This window comes from Salmo salar, chromosome ssa05, assembly GCF_905237065.1.
Source record: "Salmo salar chromosome ssa05, Ssal_v3.1, whole genome shotgun sequence".
NCBI lineage: Eukaryota > Metazoa > Chordata > Actinopteri > Salmoniformes > Salmonidae > Salmo > Salmo salar.
This window is the reverse complement of record NC_059446.1, coordinates 77,548,991-77,555,838: the sequence shown is the minus strand read 5'-3', so window position 1 is coordinate 77,555,838 and position 6,848 is coordinate 77,548,991.

The following is a 6,848-nucleotide window of genomic DNA, read 5'->3' as shown; positions in this document are numbered from 1 at the left end:
TGTGCACCTGTAGAAGTTTGTGAGTGTTTTCGGTGACAAGCCAAATTTCTTCAGCCTCCTGAGGTTGAAAAGGCGCTGTTGCGCCTTCTTCACCACGCTGTCTGTATGGGTGGACAATTTCAGTTTGCACGTGATGTGTACACCAAGGAACTTAAAACTTTCCGCCTTCTCCACTACTGTCCCGTCGATGTGGATGGGGGGTGCTCCCTCTGCTGTTTCTTGAAGTCCACGATCATCTCCTTTGCTTTGTTGACGTTGAGTGTGAGGTTATTTTCCTGGCACCACACCCCAAGGGCCATCACCTCCTCCCTGTAGGCTGTCTCGTCGTTGTTTGTAATCAAGCCTACCACTGTAGTGTCGTCTGCAAACTTGATGATTGAGTTGGAGGCGTGCATGGCCACACAGTCGTGGGTGAACAGGGAGTACAGGAGAGGGCTGAGAACGCACCCTTGTGGGGCCCCAGTGTTGAGGATCAGCGGGGTGGAGATGTTGTTTCCTACCCTCACCACCTGGGGACGGCCCGTCAGAAAGTCCAGGACCCAGTTGCACAGGGCGGGGTTGAGAACCAGTGTCTCGAGCTTAATGACGAGTTTGGAGGGTACTATGGTGTTAAATGCTGAGCTGTAATCGATGAACAGCATTCTTACATAGGTATTCCTCTTGTCCAGATGGGTTAGGGCAGTGTGCAGTGTGATTGCATCGTATTGGGGTGGTAAGCAAATTGGAGTACGTCTAGGGTGTCAGGTAGGGTGGAGGTGATATGATCCTTGACTAGTCTCTCAAAGCACTTCATGATGACGGACGGGGCAATAGTTGTTTAGCTCAGTCTCCTTAGCTTTCTTGGGAACAGGCACAATGGTGGCCCTCTTGAAGCATGTGGGAACAGCAGGCTGGGATAGGGATTGATTGAATATGTCCGTAAACACACCAGCCAGCTGGTCTGCGCATGCTTTGAGGACGCGGCTAGGGATGTCGTCAGGGCCGGCCGCCTTGCGAGGGTTAACATGTTTAAATGTTTTACTCACGTTGGCCGTGGTGAAAGAGAGCCTGCAGGTTTTGGTAGCAGGCCATGTCAGTGGCACTGTATTTTCCTCAAAGCGAGCAAAGAAGTTGTTTAATTTGCCTGGGAGCAAGATGTTGGTGTCCGCGACGGGGCTGGTTTTCTTTTTGTAATCCGTGATTGACTGTAGACCCTGCCACATACATCTCGTGTCTGAGCCGTTGAATTGTGACTGGACGCTTCTAATGTAACTCTATGGCAGCACCCAAGGAGTTGAATTTTCAAGCTTTACCCTTAGACTTGGCGGTGAAGTAGTGTCCCCATGAGTGACAGAGCACTGAGCCAATCACATTAATATGAATTTTCACAGCACACACTCTCAGCAATTGATTACCATATAAATGATCTGGCTACATAACCATATGATCAAACATAGTTAACTAGCCAGTACTGCTGACTGCAGAAGCAAGTGCACTAACAGACAGTTGCATTGCTTTCACCCTCGACTGTCCAGTGTCTTCAGAAAGTATTCATACCCCTTGACTTGGTGTGTTACAGCCTGTATTCAAAATGGACTAAACATACACTACCGTTCTAATGTTTGGGTTCACTTAGAAATGTCCTTATTTTTTAAAGAAAATCACATTTTTTGTCCATTAAAATAACATCAAATTGATCAGAAATACAGTGTACACATTGTTAATGTTGTAAATGACTATTGTAGCTGGAAACGGCTGATAATCCAAGTTTATAATTTTAAAAGGCTAGTTGATCATTAGAAAACCCTTTTGAAATTCTGTTAGCACAGCTGAAAACTGTTGTCCTAATTAAAGAAGCAATAAAACTGGCCTTCTTTAATACCCCAAACAGCAAGCAATGCAGATGTAGAAGCACGGTGGCTAGGAAAAACTCCCTAGAAAGGAAGAAACCTAGAGAAGAACCAGGCTCTGAGGGGTGGCCAGTCCTTTTCTGGCTGTGCTGGGTGGAGATTATAACAGTACATGGCCAAGATGTTCAAACGTTCATAGATGACCAGCAAGGTCAAATAATAATAATCACAGTGGTTGTAGAGGATGCAACAAGTCAACACCTCAGGAGTAAATGTCAGTTGGCTTTTCATAGCCGATCATTCAGAGTTAGAGACAGCAGGTGCAGTAGAGAGAGTGAGTCGAAAACAGCAGATCCGGGTCAAGATAGCACGTCCGGTGAACAGGTCAGTGTTCCATAGCCGGAGGCAGAACAGTTGAAACTGGAGCAGCAGCACGATCAGGTGGACTGGGGACAGCAAGGAGTCATCAGGCCAGGTAGTCCTGAGGCTTATGTAGTATCTTACTTTGAGGAGATGGTGATTAGGTCTAAATATGTGTTTGGCATTTGGTCTTTTAAATTCAATGTTTGTTTTTAACTGTAATTTCCCGAAAGTCAGACTCTTCCCACACACCAACACATTTTATTTAGAAAAATGTGCCTAAAATGTATTTTACAGCGAGAAAGATTTAAAAAAGTATTTATCCACTATCTGCTCTGAGTAAGTCCTGTCCTGGAGTGTCTTAACAAAATTAAACAAAATTAAAGTTTAAGGGATATGCAAATATGTACAATTTTCATTTGAATATTTTAATACAATATTTCAGAGTTTTTTATACAAAAAGGTATGTGTCTACATTCAACTTAAAGTGGGGAAAATCCCTATTGGGGTGTGATGCCTGGCTCTCAAACTAAATACATACTGCAATTGCATCCACAAAATGTCTTCCTTTCCGAGAAGGCCAGCATGCCGGAGTCGCCTCTTCACTGTTGACGTTGAGGCTGGTGTTTTGCGGGTACTATTTAATGAAGCTGCCAGTTGAGGACTTGTGAGGCATCTGTTTCTCAAACTAGACACTCTAATTTACTTGCCCTCTTGTTCAGTTGTGCACCGGGACCTCCCACTCCTTTCTATTCTGGTTAGAGCCAGTTTGCGCTGTTCTGTGAAGGGAGTAGTACACAGCGTTGTACGTTATCTTCAGTTTCTTGGCAATTTCTCGCATGGAATAGCCTTCATTTCTCAGAACAAGAATAGACTGAACAGTTTCAGAAGAAAGTCTTTGTTTCCGGCCCTTTTGAGCCTGTAATCGAACCCACAAATGCTGATGCTCCAGATACTGAACGAGTCTAAAGATGGCCAGTTTTATTGCTTCTTTAAAATCAGCACAGTTTTCAGCTGTGCTAACATAATTGCAAAAGGGTTTTCTAATGATCAAATACGCCTTTTAAAATGATAAACTTGGATTAGCTAACACAACGTGCCATTGGAACACAGGAGTGATGATTGCTGATAATGGGCCTCTGTAGGCCTATGTAGATATTCCCCCCAAAAATGTGCCGTTTCCAGCTACAATAGTAAATTACAACATTAACAATATCTACACTGTATTTCTAATCAATTTGATGATATTTTTAATGGACAAAAATGTAGCTTTTTCAAAAACAAGGACATTTCTAAGTGACCCCAAACTTTTGAACAGTAGTGTAAATAGTAAAGTACAGATACCCCAAAAAACTACTTAAGTAGTACTTTCAAGTATTTTCACTTAAGAACTTTACACCACTGAGTATAGGCCAATGAAAATAGTGGATACACAGATTTTAGGTCTACAATATGAGGAGGAAATGATAATCCACCAATTTTTCAGTAGTACTCACTTATTTAAAAACTGATTTTTTTCCCCCGCAATTGTATTTTGAAATATTGCTAAATAACTTCGCTAAAGACCTTCTAGCTGCTTCTTGCTGTTCATTGACAGCCACAAGTCAACAATCAGCTGTTTTATATTTGCTGCGCTGACTGCCCAATTGCTGGATTTCTGACAGTAGACTAGGCCTATGCGCTCATAATGTGACAAAACACAATCTACAGCATTTAAAAAAAAAAAAACTATTGATCCTCTGCGGCTAAATTACGATGGTGTAGTATTTTCAGTGTTTTTATTTATTATTAGACAGGATTAATTATGTAATTTGGCAAATGTATTTCAATTTATCTGCAGCGCTTCCAGCACCCCTTCCTGTAGCGCTGTTTTCTACATGCACTGTGCTCTCCCCATTGCCAAATAAATTAATCATCATTTCTATTGAATTATTAATTCAATTGATTGTGATCAGTAACCCCATGAGGTTATAGTGTAGGTAGACCTACTGTAGACAATTACGAGAATACATTCAGTAAGTTAATAAAGCCAATAGTGGTTTCAGTTATATTGTTATTGAAACAATGTAGTCCTTACGACTAGAGGGCGACCGATTATGATTTTTCAACGCCGATACCGATGCTGATTATTGGAGGACCAAAAAAGCCGATATTTCTTTTTTATTTGTAATAATGACAATTACAACAATACTGAATGAACACTTATTTTAACTTAATATAATACATAAATACTATCAATTTAGCCTCAAATAAATAATGAAACATGTTCAATTTGGTTTAAATAATGCAAAAACAAAGTGTTGGAGAAGAAAGTAAAAGTGCAATATGTGCCATGTAAAAAAGCTAACGTTTAAGTTCCTTGCTCAGAACATGAGAACATATGAAAGCTGGTGGTTCCTTTTAACATGAGTCTTCAATATTCCCAGGTAATAAGTTTTAGGTTGTAGTTATTATAGGAATTATAGGTCTATTTCTCTCTATACGATTTGTATTTCATATACCTTTGGCTATTGAATGTTCTTATAGGCACTTTAGTATTGCCAGTGTAACAGTATAGCTTCCGTCCCTCTCCTCGCTCCTACCTGGGCTCGAACCAGGAACACATCGACAACAGCCACCCTCGAAGCAGCGTTACCCATGCAGAGCAAGGGGAACAACTACTCCAAGTCTCAGAGCGAGTGACGTTTGAAACGCGATTAGCGCGCACCCGGCTAACTAGCTAGCCATTTCACATCGGTTACACCAGCCTAATCTTGGGAGTTGATAGGCTTGAAGTCATAAACAGCGCAATGCTTGAAGAATTGCGAAGGGCTGATGGCAAAATGCACGAAAGTGCTGTTTGAATGAATGCTTACGAGCCTGCTGGTGCCTACCACCGCTCAGTCAGACTGCTCTAACAAATATCAAATCATAGACTTAATTATAATAAAATTCTGGCAAATTAGTTTGCAACGAGCCAGGTGGCCCAAACTGTTGCATATACCCTGCCTCTGCGTGCAATGAACGCAAGAGAACTGACACAATTTCACCTGGTTAATATTGCCTGCTAACCTGGATTTCTTTTAGCTAAATATGCAGGTTTAAAAATATATACTTCTGTGTATTGATTTTAAGAAAGGCATTGATGTTTATGGTTAGGTACAGTCGTGCAACGATTGTGCTTTTTTTGCAAATGCGCTTTTGTTAAATCATCCCCCGTTTGGCGAAGTTGGCTGTCTTTGTTAGGAAGAAATAGTATTCACACAGTTCGCAACGAGCCAGGCGGTCCAAACTGCTGCATATACCCTGACTCTGTTGCAGAGGTGACACATTTTCCCTAGTTAAAAGAAATTCATGTTAGCAGGCAATATTAACTAAATATGCAGGTTTAAAAATATATACTTGTGTATTCATTTTAAGAAAGACATTGATATTTATGGTTAGGTACACGTTGGAGCAATGACAGTCCATTTTCGCGAATGCGCACCGCATCGATTATATGCAACGCAGGACAGGCTAGATAAACTAGTAATATCATCAACCATGTGTAGTTAACTAGTGATTATGATTGATTGATTGTTTTTTATAAGATAAGTTTAATGCTAGCTAGCAACTTACCTTGGCTTCTTACTGCATTCGCATAACAGGCTGGCTCCTCGTGGAGTGCAATGTAAAGCAGATGGTTAGAGCGTTGGACTAGTTAACTGTAAGGTTAAAATTGCCAATAGACTTTCAGCATGCTTATAGGGAAGGACATTCAACAAGCACAGCAATTGCACAAATGACTGATGATTGGCTGAGAGAAATTTATGATAACAAATTTGGGGGGGTAGTTTTGTTAGACTTTAGTGCGGCTTCTGACATTATCGATCATAGTCTGCTTCTGGAAAAACGTATGTGTTATGGCATTACACCCCCTGCTGTATTGTGGATAACCGATCACAGAGGGTGTTCTTTAATGGAAGCCTCTCCAACATAATCCAGGAGGAATCAGGGATTCCCCAGGGCAGCTGCCTAGGCCCCTTACTTTTTAAAATCTTTATTAACGACATGCCACTGGCTTTGAGTAAAGCCGATGTGTCTATGTATGCGGATTACTCAACACTACGGCAGGTAACCTACTGCTTAGAGCTTTGGGCCAGTAACCGGAAGGTTGCTGGATCGAATCCCCGAGCTGACAAGGTAAAAATCTGTCGTTCTGCCCCTGAGCAAGGCAGTTAACCCACCGTTCCTAGGCTGTCATTGAAAATAAGAATGTGTTCTTAACTGACTTGCCTAGTTAAAAAATATGATAAAAAAAATGAAAAATACAAAACTTCGCCAAACAGGGGATGATTTAACAAAAGCGCATTTGCGAAAAAAGCACAATTGTTGCACGACTGTACTTAACCATAAACATCAATGCCTTTCTTAAAATCAATACACAGAAGTATATATTTTTAAACCTGCATATTTAGCTAAAAGAAATCCAGGTTAGCAGGCAATATTAGCCAGGTGAAATTGTGTCAGTTCTCTTGCATTCATTGCACGCAGAGGCAGGGTATAAAAAAACATCTGCAAATTGGTGGCCAAAAATACCCATTACCGATTGTTATGAAAACTTGAAATTGGCCCTAATTAATCTGCCATTCCGATTAATCGGTCGACCTCTACTTACAACCTCTTTAAACAATACTAAAA